This window comes from Arachis hypogaea, chromosome 5 (genome assembly GCF_003086295.3).
Source record: "Arachis hypogaea cultivar Tifrunner chromosome 5, arahy.Tifrunner.gnm2.J5K5, whole genome shotgun sequence".
In the NCBI taxonomy this organism is placed as follows: domain Eukaryota; kingdom Viridiplantae; phylum Streptophyta; class Magnoliopsida; order Fabales; family Fabaceae; genus Arachis; species Arachis hypogaea.
Window position 1 is genome coordinate 77,417,788 of NC_092040.1, and position 14,206 is coordinate 77,431,993.

The 14,206-nt window shown below is 38.0% G+C and overlaps 1 non-coding gene across 1 annotated transcript; it reads right to left on the minus strand.

The window, feature by feature from the left end:
* Nucleotides 1-13,025: 13,025 nt before the first annotated feature.
* On the minus strand, nucleotides 13,026-13,133 carry LOC112804758 (small nucleolar RNA R71). The gene has a single exon (XR_003203374.1). It is a non-coding gene; the product is annotated as a small nucleolar RNA R71 (small nucleolar RNA).
* Between the last annotated feature and the right edge of the window lie 1,073 nt (nucleotides 13,134-14,206).

Genomic DNA, 14,206 nt, shown 5'->3' on the forward strand with positions numbered 1-14,206 from the left:
ACTAGGAGTTTGTGTGTTTTTCTGTGATTTCAGGTATTTTCTGGCTGAAATTGAGGGTCCTGAGCAAAAATCTGATTCCGAGACCAAAAAGGACTGCAGATGCTGTTGGATTCTGACCTTCCTGCACTCGAAGTGGATTCTCTGGAGCTACAGAAGCCCAATTGGCGCGCTCTCAACGGCGTTGGAAAGTAGACATCCTGGGCTTTCCAGCAATATATGATAGTCCATATTTTGCTCAAGATTTGATGGCCCAAACCGGCGTGGCAAATCAGCCTCAGAAATTCCAGCGTTTAACGCTGGAACTGGCATGAAACTTGGAGTTAAACGCCCAAACTGGCATGAAAGCTGGCGTTTAACTCCAGAAAAGGTCTCTACACGAAAATGCTTCATTGCTCAACCCAGGCACACACCAAGTGGGCCCGGAAGTGGATTTTTAAGTCATTTACTCATCTCTGTATACCCTAGGCTACTAGTTTACTATAAAAAGGATCATTTGACATTCTATCTGTACCTCATGACACTTTAGACCTTTCTTTGTGTACTTTCCATGGCATGAGTCTCTAAACCCCATGGTTGGGGGTGAGGAGCTCTGCTGTGTCTTGATGGATTACTGCAATTACTACTGTTTCTCATTCAATCATGCTTGCTTCCATTCTAAGATAACACTTGTTCTCAACCCGGATGAATGTGATGATCCGTGACAATCATCATCATTCTCAACTATGAACGTGTGCCTGACAACCACCTCCGTTCTACCTTAGATTAAGTAGTTATCTATTGGGTTCTTTAATCGGAATCTTCGTGGTATAAGCTAGAACTGATGGCGGCATTCAAGAGAATCCGGAAGGTCTAAACCTTGTCTGTGGTATTCTGAGTAGGATTCAATGATTGAGTGACTGTGACGAGCTTCAAACTCCTAGCAGGCGGGGCGTTAGTGACATACACAAAAGAATCACTGGATTCTATTCTGGCCTGACCGAGAACCGACAGATGAATTCCGCGTACTGTGACAGAGCATATGCAATCATTTTCACTGAGAGGATGGGAGGTTGCCATTGACAACGGTGAAACCCTACATACAGCTTGCCATGGAAGGAGACTTGCGTGTTTGAAGAAGAAGACAGTAGGAAAGCAGAGATTCAGAAGATGGAGCATCTCCAAACCTCAACCTATTCTCCATTACTGCAAAACAAGTAATCATTTCATGTTCTTTTGCTTTTCACAATCAATCCTGATAATTTCTGATATCCTGACTAAGATTTACAAGATAACCATAGCTTGCTTCAAGCCGACAATCTCCGTGGGATCGACCCTTGCTCACGCAAGGTATTACTTGGACGACCCAGTGCACTTGCTGGTTAGTTGTGCGGGGTTGCAAAAGTGTGATTGCAATTTCGTGCACCAGCGTTCAACTCCAAAAGAAGCCTCTTCACGTGTAAAGCTCAAGCTCAGCCCAAGCACACACCAAGTGGGCCCCGAAAGTAGATTTCTGCATCAATTACTTACTTCAGTAAACCCTAGTAGCTAGTCTAGTATAAATAGGATATTCTACTATTGTATTAGACATCTTTGGTCTCAGTTTTAATCTATTATTCATCTTAGGAGACTATTGATCACGTTTATGGGGGCTGGCCATTCGGCCATGCCTGGACCACTATCACTTATGTATTTTCAATGGTGGAGTTTCTACACACCATAGATTAAGGGTGTGGAGCTCTGCTGTACCTCAAGTTTTAGTGTAATTACTACTATTTTCTGTTCAATTCAGTTTATTCCTGTTCTAAGATATTCGATGTACTTCATCACGATGAATGTGATGATCCGTGACACTCATCATCATTCTCAACTATGAATGCGTGACTGACAACCACTTCCGTTCTACCTTAGACCCAACGCATATCTCTTAGATTCCTTAATCAGAATCTTCGTGGTATAAGCTAGAATTGATGGCGGCATTCATGAGAGTCGGGAAAGTCTAAACCTTGTCTGTGGTATTTCGAGTAGGATTCTGGGACTGAATGACTGTGACGAGCTTCAAACTCGCGATTGTTGGGCGTGATGACAAACGCAAAATAATCAATGGATTCTATTCCGACATGATCGAGGACCGATAGATGATTAGCCGTGCTATGACAGAGCATTTGGACCTTTTTCACTGAGAGGATATGGTGTAGCCATTAACAACGTGATGCCCTACATACAGCTTGCTATCGAAAGGAGTAAGAAGGATTGGATGAAGGCAGTAGGAAAGCAGAGATCCAACAGGGACAAAGCATCTCCATACACTTATCTGAAATTCTCACCAATGATTTACATAAGTATTTCTATCTTTATTTTCTGTTTTTTTATTATTATTATTCGAAAACTCCATAACCATTTATTATCCGCCTAACTGAGATTTACAAGATGACCATAGCTTGCTTCATACCAACAATCTCCATGGGATTGACCCTTACTCACGTAAGGTTTATTACTTGGACGACCCAGTGCACTTGCTAGTTAGTTGTGCGAAGTTGTGAAGAAAGTGCTGAGTTATAAACGCGCATACCAAGTTTAATGCCATTATTAGATATCACAATTTTGTGCACCAGTATCCTATTAAATTGGTGAAAACAAACAATCAAATTCCCAGGCAAGTATATAGACATATAGGGCTAAGAAAAGAAACAATCCAATGGAACCAAAATCTAGAGAATTGATTTAACTCATCACAATGAAGCAACTTGCAAGAATACATGATAAGAAGTATGGAAACATAGAGTTGAGTGGTCGAACCCTCACTAGGTGTGTATATACTCTAAACGCTCGGTGTTTAGGGTCAATTCACTCAAGTCTCCTTCTAGTCATGATTTCAAGGTTTTGCTTTTCATCTAACAATCAACAAATATGTGATGTGTGAGTGCAAGTATCATGAGGTCTTTAGAGGGTTGTAATGGGGTTAGGTTTAAGGTAGGATAAATATGGCTAAATGGACTAAGAAATTGGATCTTTGATTAGCTCAAGTGTCCAACTCAACCAAATAACGAAATATGCAACCTAACTTCCCAAAATCACACTTTTTATACACATTCATGCAACTTTTTCATCCAAATCCACATATGCACTTCTTAGTAATCATTCTTTTTTTTTCTTTGGGATGACTTTTGTCCCATCTTATTACTATTATTATTTTTTTTTCATTTCATTTTTTTCTCTTTTTCTAGGACAAATGCATGTGGTTAAAGCAAATTGATGATACATGAATGTGCACCCATTTTCCAAAATTTTTTTCAATGCATACCTAATGCAAACTTTTTCATTAACTACCAATGTTTTCCAAAAGTTCCCCCACACTTAAATGAAACACACTCTTCAACCTAAGCTAATCAAAGATGCAATTCAAGGTAATTCATGGTTTTCCACTTAGGGTTGTGATGTGCTAAAAATTGGAACAAAGGGGATTAAGAGGCTCAAAAGGGGTTAACAAAGGTAGATGCAAGGGTAGGTCCATGTGGGTGAGTGAGTTTAATACCAAAAAATGGCCTCCATCATGCTAAATGCATTCAAAACATCAAACATTAGAAATAAAGAATCAAGCAAAACCAAGATTACAATCATAGAAAGAGCATAGCACACAATGAACAAAATTTGTGGTTATAATATGTAACCACTCATTAAAGCTCAAAAACTCACAAGTTATTTTGTTCTTTCTCTCTTCTATGTTCCATAAAAATCATTCAAGCAAGTTTTAAAAAACAATTTTCCCAAATCAATTCAATAAAATGCCCTAAAAACATAATTCTTGGAAATCTTTGTTGTTTTTCACCAAAATTATTTCCTATATATATGTATAATGTGATGGATGCAATTTTTTCAAAAATTTCCTAGTTCTATTCCTAATTTTCAACATCGCAAAAACTAACATGAACAATTAGGGCAAAATTAAACTAAGCACTATGCTATTCACATTATCCAATCACAACTTCTATCTATAAATATATACCATGCAAATGCAATATATATATTAACTAGAGTAAGGAGGCAATAGTAAAAAAAAAACTAACAAATATCTACAAGAAACATAATAAAAGAAAACAAAAATGAAAGTGCAAAGTGTTTGGGAAAAGAAAGTTTACTTCCCAAAATGGCGAATCCTCCCCCACACTTAAGCTTTGCACGGTCCTCCGTGCACGAACACAATCCGGGGAGAATGGCTCTACGATCCTCCACTTTCAGCTGATGGATGCGGGGGCTCGGGCTGTGGCGAAATCTCCAAGTCCAATGCAGGCTTGGCAACTCCATCCTTGGTGTCCGCCTCCTCTCCCGGCTCCTTGTCGTTATGTCTCATCCTCAAAAAGAGTGAATAAGGTATTATTAGCATCATAGGACAAGTAGCACAAGAGGGTAAATGAGAGATCTAAACAAGCATCTAATTGAGGAAGCTTTCATAGAGGTGTGGTATGATTAAAATGATGAGCCGTGTGTGCATTCCAATTATGCGCGCGGTCAGAACACACACATCGGCCGGTTAAAATGGCATCCACACAATCAAAAAGTAAGCATGCGTTCCTCAATTAGATGGCCTAGGTTGCAATTAAAGAATGAGCAACAGATGAGGTATAGACAAACCTAGGTAACCACAAAAGTGAATTCAGTATTTGATATTGGATATTGAAATGGTGCAAGTGAAAGTGCAAATTGATATAGAAGCACAATAACAATAACCAATCCAACGATGAAAAGAAAACCACTTATTCATCATGAAACATTAAGAAAAAGTCACATGGTAAAGTACTTGTTACAAAAAGTGACAAGCTTGATAAGAATCAAGTTGAGCCACTCAAACAAATGCAAAGCATTAACAAGGAACAAGTACTGGTCATGTGATTAATTTTAATATGAAAGACCATGATGAACAAGTAATTTCAACTCAATTCACTCAATTCGATGCACTTATAAGAGTTCACCTAATATGCAACAAAATGCAATTGCGCAAATCCAATTAGGTGCTAGTAAATTAAAGCAAAGTATAAGTGTATTGATGACATTCAAGCAACAAGCAACCCAGTTGGTGCACGAAATTGTGATCACACTTTTCACAACTCCGCACAACTAACCAGCAAGAGCACTGGGTCGTCCGAGTAATACCTTACGTGAGTAAGGGTCGATCCCACGGAGATTGACGGCTTGATGCAAGCTATGGTCATCTTGTAAATCTCAGTCAGGCAGATTCAAATGGTTATGAGGATTTAATAATTAAAGGATAAATAAAACGGAAAATAACATAGAGATACTTATGTAATTCATTGGTGTGAATTTTATATAAGCGTTTGGAGATGCTTTGTTGCTTCTGAACCTCTGCTTTCCTATTGCCTTCATCCAATCATGCGTCCTCCCTTCCATGGCAAGCTGTATGATCCTCTCAGTGAAAATGGTCCGGCTACGGTTTCTGTACGGCTAATCAACTATCAGATTTCTCGTTTCGGATGAAAAATACCAGGCACAGCTACCGCAGGGCTAATCATCTGTCGGTTCTCACGTGTGTCGGAATAAGATCCATTGATCCTTTTGCACACTGTCACTGCGCCCAACATTCGCGAGTTTGAAGCTCCTCACAGTCAACCCTTCCCAGATCCTACTCGGAATACCACAGACAAGGTTTAGACTTTTTGGATCTCAGGAATGCTGTCTATTGATTCTAGCCTATATCACGAAGATCCTAATCACAGGGTCAGATGCTCTGTTGTCAGGAGAGACAATGCGAATTCGTGGATTAGAGACCCAAGAGAGTATACTCCAGTTGGCATCCAATGACTACATTGAACATCATGTAGACCACTTTGTGGTTGTTAGGCACGCGGATCTTGGCTAAGCGAGTACTGAAGATAGTGGGTGATTGTAACGGGTCATCCCTTCAGTCTGACTTAACTGGATTAAGTACAAGAGTATATCTTGGAGAAGAAGTAGGCGTTAATTGAAGGAAAAACAATAGTACTTACATTAATTAATGAGGAACAGCAGGGCTCCTCACCTTAATCTATGAGTTGTAGAAACTCCACCATTGAAAATACATAAGAACAAAAGGTCTAGCCATGGCCGAATGGCCAGCCTCACAAATGGCATAAGAATTCAAAAATAGGGGGAGAAGACCTGATCAAAGGATCAAAAAGTGGTCCAAAGATCCAATACAATAGTCAAAAATTGCTATTTATACTAAACTAGTAACCTAGGTTTACAGAAAATGAATAGATAGTGCAGAAATCCACTTTTGGGGCCCACTTGGTGTGTGTTTGGGATGAGCTTTGAAGCTTTCACGTGCATAGGCCATCCTTGGAGTTAAATGCCAGCTTGGGTGCCAGTTTGGGCGTTTAACTCCAGCTTTGGTGCCAGTTCTGGCGTTTTACGCCAGAAAAGGGTCTCTGGTGGGCATTTGGATGCCAGTTTGGGCCATCAAGTCTCGGGCAAACTATGAACAATCATACATTTCAGGAAAGCCCAAGATGTCTACTTTCCAACGCAATTGGGAGCGCACCAATTGGGTCTTTGTAGCTCCAGAAAATTCACTTCGAGTGCAGAGAGGTCAGAATCCAATAGCATCTGTAGTCCTTTCTCAGCCTCTGAATCAGATTTTTGCTAAGGTCCCTCAATTTCAGCCAAAAAATACCTAAAATCATAGAAAACACACGAACTCATAGTAAAGTCCAAAAATGTGAATTTTGCATGAAAAATAATAAAAATATACTAAAAACTGACTAAAACATACTAGAAACTACCTAAAAATAATGCCAAAAAGCGTATAAATTATCCGCTCATCACTAGTCAACATCAAACAAACACTTGTAATTTATTTAAATAGAAACAATTAAAGTAAAACTAATATAATAACTAAAAATAAAAATGAAATGCAATGAAGATTAAGTAAAACAAGAGGAAAAACATGGAAGAAGCAAGAAAAGAGAGGGGTGGAGTGGGCGGAAATGCGTTAGGGCTTAAATGGAAGAGAAATAAAAATTTTGCCCAAAACAGCACTTGTGCGTACGCACAGACATGTGTGCGTACGCACACTGGGTCAAAAGGAGAGGGGTGCATCCGCACAAGTCGTGCGAACGCTCTGGCAGAAGGGGAGTCAAGACGTGTGCGTGCGCACGCACAGAACACTTTTTTTTAGATCAAGGATCACGTGTGCATGCGCACATAGGTACATGCGTGCACACAGGAACGAAAAGGGTTGGGATTCATACGCACAGGCTGTGCCAACGCTCCCACCAGAGGGGATGCGAGTTGGCGTGCGGACGCACACGTTTGTACAGCCGCACAAAGAGCGCAAGAAGGGGGACGTGTGCGTACACACATAGCAGTGCACACACACTGGACATGAAACAATGAGGTTTGTGCGCACGGACAGTTGTGTGCGCACGCACAGATGCCCTGTTTTCCAAAAAAAAATTCTTCAAATTCTAGGGCCCTCCACTTTATCTCAATACATTTTTTAATCCTAAACATTCAAAATCCATCAAATCATGATCTATATGGAACTTAACCTACCAAACTCAAAAATTAAACTAACCTAAGCTAACCAAAACATGCAAACATGCAAGAAACTAAAATTAAAACAAGTAAAGGATAGGAACAATGAGGTTTGTGGTTTTCTTGAAGAACCTTGGACTCCTTTTGCAACCCACACTCCTTCCTCCACCATGTACCAAGAAGGACCTTGAGTTGGTAATCCATTTTCAAGATAGCATATTAGTGGGGGCCAATGAAGCTCATAGGTGAAATTGCCACCCACTCAATATATTCTTGGAATGGAATTACTTCCTCACCAACTTCTTCTTCCCTATCATTCAAGTCATAACAAGGAGGTTGTGAAAAGTCTACCTCCATGTCTCTCTCAAACTCAATGGGAAGAGGCTTATTAGGATCAATGAGGGGATTGACCAAGGAGGACAAAAAATCACTTATAATGGAATCCTCATTTTGATCAATCTCCCTCAACTCCTCCTTTCTCTCCTCTGGTTCACATACTTCATTTTTTCCCTTTTGTTGCACTTCAAGCTCTAAGCCTTCTTCTTTCTCTTGTGGCTCCATGCTCTCCTCTTCACTACATTTTTTAGTTGATCCATCACATTCCTCAAGAGGAATGCCTTGATCGGATAAGTGTTGGAGGATTAAGCGGTTTATCGCTTCGCCTATGGTAGCCATGAAGTGCTCTTGTGTCCTTCGGAATCCTTCTTGCTCTTGGAGAAAGGCTTGAAGGTCTTGATAGTCTTGGGCCAAGTGTGGAAAAGCATCACATTAGGTTGAAAGAGAAGGTTCATAATTTGGGAGAAATGTTGTATATATGGGAGGTGAGTCATGTTGGTAAGTGTTAAGAGGTGGTATGTAAGAGGGTGTATGGTGGTGGTGGTGTGGTGTTTGAAAATGTGGTGATTGATGGTTATGTTGGGGGTATTGGTTATAGGCATATGGTGGTGGCGGGGTATAGTCATAGTGAAATCCACCATATCCTTGGGTTGGGTATGCATATTGGGGATGGTATTGTTCATTGTAGTATGGAGGATATTGCTCCTCCCAAAATTGATGCTCCAATCCCATGATGCAATCCAAAATTGAAGTTATCACACCCTACAAAATGATCACAACCAAACTCCAAACTAAGAGGGTGATAACTCATAGAGAAAATTGGAAATAAAAACTAAAGACATCAATTAACGAAAGAAGCAAAAATCCTAATTAATAGCAAAAACAAGCAAACAACCAAAAAGTATCTATTCACACTATGGACATATTTACAACAAGCAAAATATAGCACTCATGACGCTAGCTCCCCGGCAACGGCACAAAAAATTTGACGAAGACCAAAAGCATAGGGTTGGATTTTCACACTAAAAATTAGAATTGATGTTGCAAGTATAGTCCAAACCCAACCATTGATCATCAATCAAATTATAATCCTAAAGATGTCACAATTCAAAGCAAATGTAAACCGAGAGTATTTCATCTCCCGAGTCGTTCTCCCTAGGAACTAATGCCAATGAGCGCGCACAATTTTGGTTGTGGAAAGCAAAGGGTGTTTTCAATGAAGAAGTAAGCAATAATGGAATTAAAGAACAAGGCAAAATTGCAATTAATAAACTAATAAAGGAATAAAAGAACTAAGTATGCAATATAAACAAGTAAGACTATAAAGTGATAAAAATGTGATTTAAAACATAAATGAAACCTTGACCTGGGATGAGTTATGGAATCCCTTCCTTGCCATAACCACAATGATGAGCGGATAATTTATACGCTTTTTGGCATTGTTTTTAGGTAGTTTTTAGTAGGATCTAGCTACTTTTAGGGATGTTTTCATTATATTTTATGTAAAATTCACATTTCTAGACTTCACTATGAGTTTGTGTGTTTTTCTGTGATTTCAGGTATTTTCTGGCTGAAATTGAGGGACCTGAGCAAAACTCTGATAGAAGGCTGACAAAGGACTGCTGATGCTGTTGGATTCTGACCTCCCTGCACTCGAAATGGATTTTCTGGAGCTACAGAACTTCAAATGGCGCGCTCTTAATGGCGTTGAAAAGTAGACATCCAGAGCTTTCCAGCAATATATAATAGTCCATAGTTTATTTGAGATTAGTAAAAGAAAACTGGCGCTCAACGACAGTTCCATGTTGCATTCTGGAGTCAAACGCCAGAAACACGTCATGAACCAGAGTTGAACGCCAAAAACATGTTACAACTTAGCGTTCAACTCCAAAAGAAGCCTCTGGACATGTAAATCTCAAGCTCAGCCAAAGCCCACACCAAGTGGGCACCGGAAGTGGATTTCTGCATCAATTACTTACTTTTGTAAACCCTAGTAGCTAGTCTAGTATAAATAAGACATTTTACTATTGTATTAGTCGTCTTTTGACGATTCGGTCTTTTGACCAGATCTTTGGTCTCGGTTTTAATCTATTCTTCATCTTAGGAGACTATTGATCATGTTCATAGGGGCTGGCCATTCGGCCATGCCTGGACCTTCATCACTTATGTATTTTTAACGGTGGAGTTTCTACACACCATAGATTAAGGGTGTGGAGCTCTGCTGTACCTTGAGTTTTAATGCAATTACTACTATTTTCTATTCAATTCAGTTTATTCTTGTTCTAAGATATTCGTTGCACTTCAACATGATGAATGTGATGATCCGTGACACTCATCATCATTCTCACCTATGTAAGCATGATTGACAACCACTTCCGTTCTACCTTAGGCCGGATGCATATCTCTTGGATTCCTTAATCAGAATCTTCGTGGTATAAGCTAGAATTGTTGGTGGCATTCATGAGAATCTGGAAAGTCTAAACCTTGTATGTGGTATTCCGAGTAGGATTCAGGGATTGAATGACTGTGACGAGCTTCAAACTCGCGATTGTTGGGCGTGATGACAAACGCAAAAGAATCAATGGATTTTATTCCGACATGATCGAGAACCGACAGATGATTAGCCGTGCTGTGATAGAGCATTTGGACCATTTTTACTGAGAGGATGGGATGTAGCCATTGACAACGGTGATGACCTACATACAGCTTGCCATGGAAAGGAGTAAGAAGGATTGGATGAAGGCAGTAAGAAAGCAGAGATTCAGAAGGAGCACAGCATCTTTATACGCCTATCTGAAATTCCCACTAATGATCTACATAAGTATTTCTATCTTTATTTTCTGTTTATTTATTATTATTATTCGAAAACCAATATAACCAATTGAATCAGCCTAACTGAGATTTACAAGATGACCATAGCTTGCTTCATACCAACAATCTCCGTGGGATCGACCCTTACTCACGTAAGGTTTATTACTTGGACGACCCAATGCACTTGCTGGTTTGTTGTGCAAATTTGTGAAGAAAGTGGTGAGTTAGTAGATGCGCATACCAAGTTGAATGCCATTGTTAGAGGTCACAATTTCGCCTATCAAGTTTTTGGCGCCGTTGCCAGGGATTTTTCTTGTATGGACAACTGACGGTTCATCTTGTTGCTCAGATTAGGTAATTTTCTTTTCAAAAATTTTTTTCAACAATTCTTTCAAAAAAATTTATCTATTTTCGTTTTTCCAAAAAAAATTAATTTTTGAAAAAAAATAATAAAATACAAAAAAAATTTAATAAAATCATAAAATCCAAAAAATATTTTGTGTTTCTTATTTGAGTCTAGTGTCATTTTTTAAGTTTGGTGTCAATTGCATGTTTTTTTTTAAAAAATTGTTGCATTTTTCGAAAAGTCATTCATAGTGTTCTTCATGATCTTCAAGTTGTTCTTGGTAAGTCTTCTTTTTTGATCTTTAAATTTTCTTGTTTTGTGTTTATGATGTTTTTCATGTGCATTTTTGCATTCATAGTGTCTAAGCACTAAAGATTTCTAAGTTTGGTGTCTTGCATGTTTTCTTTGCATCAAAAATTTTTCAAAAATATGTTCTTGATGTTCATCATGATCTTCATACTGTTCTTGGTGTTCATCTTGATATTCATAGTGTTCTTGCATGCATTCTTTGTTTTGATCCAAAGAGAAAAACACAAAAATGACGTTTTATTTTTTCTCTCTCATCATTAAAATTTCAAAAATAAAAAAATATATTTTCCTTATTTCTCTCAAAATTTTGAAAATTTGAGTTGACTTAGTCAAAAATGTTTTAGAACTTAGCTATTTCTTATAAGTCAAGTCAAATTTTCAATTTTAAAAATCTTATCTTTTCAAAACTTTTTCAAAAATCAAATCTTTTTCATTTTTCTTACTATTTTTCGAAAATTTTTTATTTTAATTTTAAAATCTTTTTCTTATCTTTAATTCATGATTTTCAAAGGCTTTACTAACAATTAATGTGATTGATTCAAAAATTTGAAGTTTGTTACTTTCTTGTTAAGAAAGGTACAATCTTTAAATTCTAGAATCTTATCTTTTAGTTTCTTGTTAGTCAAGTAATTAATTTTAACTTTAAAAATCAAATCTTTTTCAAAATATCTTTTTCAATCATATCCTTTTAAAATATCCTTTTCAAAAAGTTGACTTCAAAATATCTTTTCTAACTTCTTATTTTTTCAAAATTAAATTTGAAATCTTTTTCAACTAACTAGTTGACTTTTAGTTTGTTTTAACTATATCTTATCTTTTTCAAAACCACCTAACTACTTTTCTCTCTCTAATTTTTGAAAATTACCTCCCTCTTTTTCAAAATTATTTTAATTAACTAATTGTTTTAAATTTTAATTTTAATTTTAATTCTTCTTTTAATTTTCAAAAATCACTAACTCTTTTTCAAAATTAATTTTCGAATTCTCTCCCTGTCATCTTCTTCTATTTATTTATTTATTTACTAACACTTCTCTTCATCTCAAGAATCTGAGCCTAGCTTCACCCTTGTGTTTGGATTCTTACCTTTTCCTTCTTCTATTCCCTTTTTCTTCTACAAACATAAAGGAATCTCTCTACTGTGGTAAAGAGGATCCCTATTATTATTTTATGTCCCCTTCTTTTTCATATGAGCAGGAGCAAGGACAAGAATATTCTTGTTAAAGCAGATCCTGAACCTGAAAGAACTCTGAAAAGGAAACAAATAGAAGCTAAATTACAACAATCCAGAGTCAACCTTACAGAAATTTTTGAAAAAGAAAAGGAGATGGCAGCCAAAAATAATAATACAAGGAGGATGCTTGGTGATTACACTACACCTACTTCCAAGTTTGATGGAAGAAGCATCTCAATCCCAGCCATTGGAGCAAACAATTTTGAGCTGAAACCTCAACTAGTTGCTCTACTTCAACAGAACTGCAAGTTCTATGGACTTACATCAGAAGATCCCTACCAGTTTTTAACTGAGTTCTTGCATATTTGTGAGACTGTTAAAACTAATGGAGTAGATCCTAAAGTCTACAGGTTCATGCTTTTCCCCTTTGCTGTAAGAGAAAGAGCTAGAATATGGTTGGATTCACAACCTAAAGATAGCTTGGACTCATAGGATAAGCTGGTCGCGGCCTTCTTGGCTAAGTTCTTTCCTCCTCAAAAGCTGAGCAAGCTTAGAGTGGATGTTTAGACTTTCAAACAAAAAGATGGTAAATCCCTCTATGAAGCTTGGGAAAGATACAAGCAAATGACCAAAAGGTGTCCTTCTGACATGCTTTCAGAGTGGACCATTTTGGATATATTTTATTATGGTCTATCTGAGTTCTCTAAGATGTCACTGGACCATTCTACAAGTGGATCCATTCACCTAAAGAAAATGCCTGCAGAAGCTCAAGAATTTATTGACATGGTTGCAAATAACCAGTTCATGTACACTTCTGAGAGGAATTCCGTGAATAATGGGACGCCTCAAAAGAAGGGAGTTCTTGAAATTGATGCTCTGAATACCATATTGGCTCAAAACAAAATGTTGACTCAACAAGTCAACATGATTTCTCAAAGTCTGAATGGATAGCAAAATGCATCCAACAGTACTAAAGAGGCATCTTCTGAAGAAGAAGCTTATGATCCTGAGAACCCTGCAATAGCAGAGGTAAATTACATGGGTGAACATTATGGAAACACCTATAATTCATCATGGAGAAATCATCTAAATTTCTCATGGAAGGATCAACAAAAGCCTCAACAAGGATTTAATAATGGTGGAAGAAATAGGCTCAGCAATAGCAAGCCTTATCCATCATCTTCTTAGCAACAGACAGAGAATTCTGAACAGAGCACTTCTAATTTAGCAAACTTAGTCTCTGATCTGTCTAAGGCCATTTTAAGTTTCATGAGTGAAACAAGGTCCTCCATCAGAAATTTGGAGGCACAAGTGGTCCAGCTGAGTAAGAAAGTCACTGAAACTCCTCCTAGTACTCTCCCAAGCAATACTGAAGAGAATCCAAAACGAGAGTGCAAGGCCATAGACATAATCAACATGGCCGAACCTGGGAAGGAAGGAGAGGACGTGAATCCCAGTGAGGAAGACCTCATGGGACGTCTCTCAAGCAAGAAGGGATTCCCTATTGAGGACCCAAAGGGATCTGAAGGTCATATAGAAACCATAGAGATCCCATTAAACCTCCTTCTTCCATTCATGAGCTCTGAAGTCTATTCTTCCTCTGATGATGATGAAAATGTAATTGGAGAGCAAGTTGCTCAATATCAAGGAGCCATCATGAAGCTAAATGCCAAGTTGTTTGGTAATGAGACTTGGGAAGGTGAACCTCCCTTGCTCATTAGTGAACT